At 42.1% G+C, this 9,355-nt stretch overlaps 1 long non-coding RNA gene across 1 annotated transcript; it reads right to left on the reverse strand.

Moving 5' to 3' along the window:
* Positions 1-589: 589 nt before the first annotated feature.
* Positions 590-3,796, reverse strand: LOC118172406. The gene is made up of 4 exons (XR_004753685.1): positions 3,753-3,796; positions 2,263-2,421; positions 1,487-1,542; positions 590-1,096 (listed from the first exon to the last, which is right to left on the reverse strand). It is a non-coding gene; the product is annotated as an uncharacterized LOC118172406 (long non-coding RNA).
* Positions 3,797-9,355: the final 5,559 nt, after the last annotated feature.

Below are 9,355 nucleotides of genomic sequence, written 5' to 3' on the forward strand. Positions count from 1 at the left end.
GGCCTTAATGCAAATCTCTTTAGAATAGAAAAGAAAACATTGCTTACCTGAAGTCTTTCATAAATACTTACTAGAAGTTTCACCGACTACTCTCTATGTATGCAAAGGGATTATTTTGGCAATGTATGCATGAAACAAAACCTGGTAACATGCTTAAGGGCATTACCTATTGTTGAAATTTGGGCTGTTCAGTACAGTCATTATCACCCCCAATAATTCTGTAAAAATTGATTTTTCCATCATAAGGTCAAATCACTTTTATGGAATTGCTTCAAGCAGGCTCCTACAAAGCACAATGCTCCTCTGTGAGCCACCAGCACCATAACTGTTAGCTGGCTTGTTGATGCTTATATTAGGTCATCACGAATGAGGTTTGACTGAGCTTGGACAAAACTAGCTCATTTGACCTGTCGGATTTCTTTTAAAAGAAATGAGTCAAGGAATGCTTGTTCTCAGTCCTCTGATCTGCATTCTTGCCTAAACTCTGAAAACACTCCTCTGTGACTGGTAAGACAAGGTGACCGTGCTGGAAGCATCTCCTTCCCTCTGTGCTGGAAAGCAGCTGCTCTGAGCCCTGTCTTATGTCTGCCTCTCTCAGAAACAAAAGCTCATTCGCCTATTTCTCATATCTTGCATGCACTAAGTTGTTTTCTTTTTGAAAGTTTTAGCTCTTTTCTTATTCAGATCTTAACACACCCACTGGCTTCCTTCCTTCTCCTTCCGTGTGTATTCTGGTGTGTCGGGAGTTACCTTTGCCCACTGTGCTTGTGTCAGATGTGATGCTAACCTCCTCTTCCAAATTCCCCTTCAAAATGAGATCGTTCTCACTTTGTTCATTATAAACTGACTACACAGTACCACCTGCTGATGGACCAGCATCACAAACCTGGCTTTTATTATTGCTTTGTCAAAGGCTGAGCTGTCTGTGACAGCCTTGCTCCTTAGGAAGGGGCCTATGTAAGAGGTAGGAATGCTCTCGTGTTCGTGCAGCGCTGGAGACTCGCTCATCTGCTACCACTTAGCAGAAGGATAATGCTGTATCAGAAGGAAAATTGAGTTTTGGAAGAAAGAGTGAATAGTCTCCATTTTTCAGAGCCTAAAAGGGCAGGAAAAAATAGAGTGTAAACCAGCAGGCCTAAGGCTATTCTCATTTACATCAGAATCTGTATAGGCCCTGTAGAAGGACAAAGACTAGTAATCATCTGAATCTACTTCTGTCACACAACCCAAGGCTCAGGAATGAAGTATTTGAGTATCAAGGTCATTATGTTTCATTAGTCTTCATTAACATGAGAGCTGATCATGGTCTGATCTCTTATTTCAAAAGCTGTTACCACAGAGGCACTAAACTCCTTATCCTCCCCAAAACTCAGGAAACAAGTTAGTGTAATCTCAAGTTAGGAAGCACGATTGTGTTTTTACTATGAGAGCCGTTCAGTGAAATATTGATTATAATTTTTCAGTGCATTCTGAGCCTGACACTTACCCAGGAAAGTTCCAGTAACTTCTGGCCCAATAAAAGCTCACAGGATCTGCCCCTTCCTAGGGAACAAAATCAGTGGAATAGCAGCCAGATAACTGTCAAAGAGAAGCAGCACAAAGCCAAGAAAAAGAGGTGACAGAGCCAGAACTTGGTATTTTGCAAATCCAGATTCTCAGCTCCTTCAATTATCTATAGTGCAATTAAGAACAGTTAGCCCTATGTCCAGTAAAATGTTGTCACTTTCAAGAACTTCCTTTCTCCCCATTTTGCATGTTTTTCTCTCTTTCTCTTCTCTCTCTCTCTCTTTTTTTTTTTTTTTTTTTTTTTTTCTAAGATGTGAAATACTTTGGTGCATGGGTTTTGGTTTAGGAAGGCTTGCTTTTTTCTTTTCATTTCATCAGGACAGAGTTCCATTTGTTCAGCATCTGCACAGGACAACATCTGGAGCCTCAGGAAATTCAGCTGCTCTGTGTATGACGCTTAAATGAAATTACTTTTTCATGCACTTCAGAAGAGTATCAAGAGCATCTCTCTGACCAAACAGGGCCTTTTGTTCTCCTCCAGCAAGTGTTTCTCATTAAAAATGTCATCTCCCTAACAAATTGCTTCATTGCCTCTGCAGCTGGGGTTATTGTTTTCATGGTTTTGTACTTCTGTGATTCTCTAAGGGAGCAGAAAGCTAGGGGAAGCGGGGCTTGCTTTCTTTTCTATTTGCCCCGTGTGCGTCGTGCTTTGATTTGCCACCTTTGAGGCAGAGTGCCGTATATTTACCTCCTTACCCTCTGGAACCGCACAGCACTCCAGCTGCCTGCCCAAGGCTGCTCTAGGGTGCCAGCTCTGTCCACAGACATCACGGTTTGCAGCAGCACAGGATTATTGGTGGTCCCGTCAACCTGCTGAGCTGCTTTGACCTTTGCATCTTGGATCTCTTGGGGCTTCTGTGCTTGCACAGCCACAGAGGGCAAGAGCAAAGAAAAAGCAAAGTAAGAAGCCATTTAAAGCTGGGATATGAAGGATGATTTTTAAATGAGACAAATCTGCTCCTTTCATAAGAACTGCAAGGTTTGGTATTTTCTCCATTTATTTTTTCCTGAGGAGAGGATGCAGGGAAGTTGGGGTTGCAAGAAAACCTAAATTACCCTTTCAGACTAGGGTAGTTTGTTGTGACTTTTCATGAAAGGTCTGACCAGAAATTAACCCAGCAGCTGAGAAGAAGCTGGAGGAGTTCCTCATGCCCTTGTTTCAAAGGGAGACAACAGTAGTCTGTACCTAATGTAACAGGCTCTGACAGAGCAGAGTACGTGCAGTCCGTTGTAACAGCAAGCAACCCTGTAATAAACCTCACCTAGCAGCACAGACATGAAGGAGCTGTACAATTTCAGTGAAGAACTGCTTAGAAAATGTCAAAATTTCAGAAAATATTCTGCAGGCAGGATGCCATTTAAACTCCAAACATAAAAACTCATTTTTCTCACCTCTCACTTTTCAACCTGGATTGCCTTCTTTGTCCATTTGAAAAGCGTGTTATTTTTATTTTATTTGATATTTTATTTTTTCTCCAACTGAAGAGAGATATATGCCAAAATCTGAAAATCACAGAATACTTCAGGTTGAAAGAGACCTCTAGAGGTCATCTAGACCAGCCCTCACTCAAAGCACGGACAGCTTTGAAGTGTAATTTCAAACAGCAAGTTATAAATAATCTAGAGGGTACCTCTCACTTGCATAAGTTTTCACTGCATGGTAACACACCACCTGATTAACCTGATCTCTCTTTTTTTTTATAAGTGACTACAAATTGCTCCTTAATAATTTCATCTACCATATAAACCTGCTGGGTAAGAATTTTGCACAGGCTTATTTTTGCTGACTTTCACAGTTCTAGTGTTAGTCTCACAGTATTTGCAGTTGGAGTCATGTCTTTTATTGAGAATGCAAGTTTTCAGCTTTTCATGTGGCAGGAGCTAATGAGAAATAGCGGGAAAACAAACAAACAAATACAAAAGCCCAAGCATCATAAATCAGAATGTAAATAAAACCCCCTCAGACTTATAATTCTCGAAAAATCTCATTATTATTTAGACATGCTGATGATGCTTGGAGCTTGTGCTTGTTATTCCAATTTCTCCTTTGTTTATAGACGGGCGAGAATGGTTGCAAGATTTTCCACTTTTGCCGAGTGATTTCTTAATGGACTAGTTTCTAGGTTTATTTCTCTATTTTTCCTGGGACACAAGCAGCCATTTAGCTCACAAACCACAACAGTTACCTTTGGCTGTCTCAGGCACAACCGATTTTGCCATGTCACCTCTCTGCCTGTCCCAGTTCCACCCAAGGAAAAAAGTTCCCCTGTGTTAAATTTAGCAGCAGTCAGCCTTCCTGTGTGGCAGGTCCTTTTCAGGCTGCAGCAGAAACATTGGGCACCACACTGTGGAAAATAAGTATGCAGCAGTTGTAAATACAGGCATATATATTTATATATGTATAAAACGGTGCTAGAACCCACAGTCTGTAATTTGTGGGTGACCTTTAACTACATGAGGATAAATGGTTACAAATGAGGACCTCTGGTCTTGGCTGTTGTAACCTATTTTCTTACTCCTGTTAGTAAATCAAAAAACATGTACTTTTTTTTTTTTTTTTTTTTTTAGTGTAACATTTGGCTTAGATTTAAGCTGGGATAACTGAACAAAGTGGAAAACCAAACAAATAAATATGATTATCCTGCTGTGTTTCGTTTCATGGAATCAGTTTCTGAAGTAGTCAAAGCCTGTGAGATACTTTAAGGCTACAAGAAACATGCTATTCCCATAATGAAATCTGCTCTCTGAATTAGGTCTTTGTGCTATTAGGAGTTTTTTTTTTTTTTTTTTTTTTCCTGTTTATTTTGCTACAAGATCGCATTTTTACTGGAACCAAATGGCATGTGAAACTTCTAATTTTCTGAGGCCCTTGAGTGATGGAGCTGGTGACGTGAAGGCCACTTCTTGCAGCACTGACTTTAAACACAAGGTACGTTCAGTCTCCAAGAACCAGGGTGCTCAAAGACATTTGATTTTGATATTTACCATTAAGGGCTATATGTGATGGGGATGTGCAATTCAGGAATAGGACAAATAATTTTTTTAGTGGGTACACTGTTTTAGTGACTCCTTGAGACCAAAATGTAGGCAAAAGTGGAAGGAGATGTAGCACCCCAAAAATATAAAGTATGTTCCCAAACTCCATAGCCTTTCTCTTCCTATCCCTAATTAAATGTGCACATAAGAGCTTTTGCCATTTTGCCAAAATAAGTTTTAGCAGGCCTTTCACATTCTTTAAGGAGTCATTGGCCCTCTGGGCTCCTGATTTTTCCAGTGTAAGTTCAGTGGGTTAATTTCTTCTGGGACAGTCTCACATTGCTTCTGAGCTGTGGTCCATCTGTCTTTTGCTTTGAAGCTGAGATATTCTTGTCACAACAGAGAATAAATGTTAGGCTTCATGAATTCATCAACTTATTACCCATTTGTTTCAAGCTTTTCCTCAACAGAGGGAGCAAAATGAAAAATCCTAGCCGAAACAAAAGTAAAAACCCTGCTAGCCCAGCTGTATGTGGATTTCCTTTCTTTCATCTCTCTTTCATCCTTTCTCCATCTCCACTAAAACTCATTTAAAATCTCTGCTTCATCATCTGGGCTATACCATACACACTCAATCTCAAGGTCACTCGTTTATTTCCTATTTCCTTATAGCACTTGCCCCAGTCAATCCCTGCCACATTTTATCTCCCTCTTACCAGCCTGACATTTAAGGATTTGTGGTTTGCTCCTATAAGCTCAGGAATGACTTTCCTGGGGTTTGCACACATTTCCTGACCCTATATATATATGCAGTTAACAAATATACTAGACTTCTCAACTCCTACCCATCTTTTCTGCTTTCATTTTTACAAAGAAAGCTCTTCTTCAGCTAGCTATGGCACCTGGAAGAACACTGAAGTTATCTTCTCAGCTTCCCTGTAAAGAGAGAAAGGGTGAAGAAGGAAAAATAGAAATAAATCCATGTCTCACAGTCAAATTAGCCTCACACAGGAACCCTGGCTTGGTGGATCCCTGTAAGCCTGACGTCTCTTTGACTTTAGTGCCTGCCAACTAGGAACCTTGTTTGGTGAGTGTGTTCCTGAGAGGTAATTTCATAGGGGGGAAGAAGAAAAGCACTCCTAGCATCACAGAAGAAGGAGTATGTAGGGAACTAGACAGTATTACTAAAAGCAATGGGATTTTAGCTTGGTCCCAGCTGTACAATCACAACCACTGCCAAGAGAGCCAGTAAAGCTTTGGGGAAAAGAATGGCTAAAGCAGTGATGATTTCTGAGATATCTAGAAAGATGTGAATTGGGAAAGATAAGAAGGGGAAGAGCATTACCAACATGAGTCTTAAGGCTTTTATTCTAAAGGAGAAACAAGCCTACAGGGCCAGGTTTGAGCTCCTTTTGGGCCCAGAGAGGAGATATGCTTGGAAAAGCCCTGGAGCACAGTGCTGAGATCAGGAGCAGCCGGCCAAAAGCCCATGAGAAGAACCTGTGATACACTCCAGATCCCGGTCTGTTAGTGCTGCTCTTACTGTGGTTACTGTTCTGCCTTTCTGCGAAGCCTCATGCACTGCATTAAACCCAAGGGCTCTTTACACAGCTAGGATAACAGAAATTAATCTTTGCAAAGAGTCCCTTGTCTGTACTCTCCGTAGTCTCACTTCATCTCCCGTGAAGGTTTAAGGAACTCTGCAGCTCCACAACCTCCTGAAATACTTCCCATCAGAGCTTTCCTTGCTCTTATGCTGATCTTCCTGATGGCTTATCCTTCTGGTTATCACAGTGATATAATATCTTTGTGTTCCTCACAGAAAAAAAAAAAAAAAAAAAAAAAAAAAAAGTTGGCAAAAACAAGGTTGGGATGTCTCTGGTTCTTGTCTTCTTTATGGCTAAAAAGATCTCTCCTTCAGATGTGGAGGGTTGGTGATGCTGTGAATGTCATCCTGCTTGTGATGGAAAAGGGGTAGGGTTCTTCAGTGTTTCCCAAAGGTGCTCTAACTGGATTTGCCTCACTTCCGCTGCAAGTTTGTCCCACAGCTGGATCTCTTCAGCTGGGACACTTTGTCTCTGGCTTGTGCACTCTTTATGCTGAGCTTTGTGATCCGCACCATCACGAGGAGCGTAAATATCCGGCCAGTGTGCAGATGGAAGGAGGTTTGAGGTATACAGGGCACAGCACTAATGACCGAAGATCAGCTGTGAGGAGCTCAGTTAGGAAGAACAGGGGGGAGTCAGCAAAGGAATGAGTCACGTTTTACCAGGCAGGGAGCCCTTGCCTTCATTTTGTATTTGCCCTGAGATACTGTGTCTGAGTTGCAGAGGCTGTACACAGCTCCATTACAGACATGTCTGGGGATTACAGGTGCCTTTCCTCTCCATTATTGAAGCCGTGTTGTTTCTATTCTTTTGCCTTTAATATACTTTTCTCATGCAACATTCATTATTCTGGCTTTCATACCTAAATCCCATTCCCTGAAGAGGTGGGAAATCTCATTTCCGGGAATTTGTGCCTGTCTTGGTAAATTCTTAAGAGCTCACCAAGATTAAGGGTGACTTTCTGCCCCCACCTCCTCCCTGTCAGTAAACCCAACATTCAGGCACACGAGGTGCTCACACAGAGCCATTCAGCATAAAATGGGCCACAGGCATTCAGCCTCGTGGGGCTTGCACTGAGCTTCATCGGGGATGTTGTTTTCGTCCTTCCCCTTGGTGGCCTCAGCACTCTGCCTTGCTGTCCTGAGCAAGTTTCTTCTGATTTTACATCAGCTAGAGGGAAGCTAAACTGGATTCAGAGTTGCTTATTAAAAACTGCCTCCATTATGCTCCGTTTTTCCTCCCCAAGGCCCTGCCACCAGAAGCCTGCCCCCAGCTGAGCCTGCCCCATCTCCATGCTGCCTGGCCCCACCTCATAGCTGGTTCCTCGTGCTTGGCAGCACACCTTGTTCCGAGAGGTGTTTCGGTTCCTGATGGGTGAGCAATTTGAGTCAGAGTTTGGTTTGGATAAGCTCCCATAAATTGTAACACTTGACTGTAGGTTATCCAAACTATACCAGCCTCTCGAGACTCTAAATTGGCCTGGAAGATCCAGGCTTCTTTCTGAGATTTTGGCACTTCCTGATCCCAGAGAAGCTGCAAATAGCATGGCAACAGGCTCTCGCACGAGAGGTCAGCATTTCTGCTTCTTGTTTCAGCTGGAGCCTGCAAAATGCGTGAGCAAGCAAACAAGCTTATTAAACCCAGTTACTCAGCCAGGAGGGAGCACGAGAGGGCTGTGAGGAGCTCTCTGGATGCTTGTGCCTGTGACATGTATTGCCACGGTCTGTAGGCTAACATTGGATAGAGAGGGGACTGGAGAGGATGTCTTTTGGCACACAAACTGCTTTGGCACTTGTCGAGGGGTAAGTCTAGGTGGAGCAGTGATGCTGCACCACAAAATATGGCCAATGGAGCTGGCTTTGTTCATAAACAAACACAAAAACAACAAACCAAATCAGATGAAGCTGTGAATGTAGGATTGAACCAGATTTTTGCTTGCAAGCCAACCCCTCTTAACCATGTGTGTATGAACAGCCGTAGTATCACGGCTAACGCAATATCCTGTCTGAAGCAAAAGTTTGTGGGGGAAGCAGAGGGAGAGAAGGAGAGCTGGATGTGAGCTGTCCCTTGGCAGAGCCTCCTGGGCTGCAGCACGCAGTAGTTCAGTGACTTCCAAGCCAAAAATCATGTCCGGATCATTGTATTTAATAGGCACTGATGAACCTATTCTCCCAGAATTTGTCTAGATCTTTTCCAAACATATTAACACTGGTGATTCATAATCACTAAGGCAGGAAGACTGATGTAGAGAGAGAGGGAGAGAAGTTAACTCTTTTACAAATCTCTATAAATATTTGTCTGTTAATAAAAATAATTAAAAAAAAAAAAAAAAAAACATGGTCAAAGATTTGGATATGCTCTTCTCTAGTATAAACCACTCGTTCCTATAACAGCAGTTGTGGATGGATTCCCTGCAGAGTATGGTGATGGGATAGAGCTTATACCTGCACTGCCAAGTCTGGGAGACAAAGAAAGCAGGCGTCTGACCTGATGATGTCATTTATTTTCACCCACCTTTAAATGTGTTTTTCTTATCTCAGCCCAAAAGCGCTGGATAAATACAATCATTTTGCCAAAGAGAGATGTTAAATGGGAGGGGAAAAAGAAAAAACATACACACACAGAACCCAACATTCGTGTTGCATTATAGCACGTTCTTGAGAGCAATTCACAGTGTTCTGGTGTTTTTACTTTAAATACTGCAATGCTCCTTCTCTCCAGCTACGGTCTGGTGTGCAGCCCTTCCTGCCCACATGGTATTACGCTTCTTGTGGACGTCATAAAAATATTGCTAAATCACAGCTGTCTTGCCAAACAACTGGCTCTTCTTTGTGCCAATTTTGTTCAGCCTCTGAAAAGCTACAGGACTTTTGCTGGGCCCCATTCAAACTTAAATGATGTTCTCAGTTACAAACACAAAATAAAACACAGGTCACTAACAAAGCAGTTAGGTTTTGATTAACTCTGTGAAAGGGTAAATAGGATTCTTCCTTTTTACTTCTGATTCTTTTTTTTTTTTTTTGAATTCTTTAAGGGGAAAATGAAAAGAGAGCGAGAGACCTAAGTGGACACAACTAGAACAAAGCCCTGTTTATGATTAGTATGGCTGAAAATATCCATGTTAGGCCAGGTGCAGATGGCTAATTCCCCCAGACTACAAGCCAATTTAAACCATAATTCCTGAGATAGACCACTTTTCCCAACAT

Source organism: Oxyura jamaicensis, chromosome 10 (assembly GCF_011077185.1).
Source record: "Oxyura jamaicensis isolate SHBP4307 breed ruddy duck chromosome 10, BPBGC_Ojam_1.0, whole genome shotgun sequence".
Taxonomy (NCBI): domain Eukaryota; kingdom Metazoa; phylum Chordata; class Aves; order Anseriformes; family Anatidae; genus Oxyura; species Oxyura jamaicensis.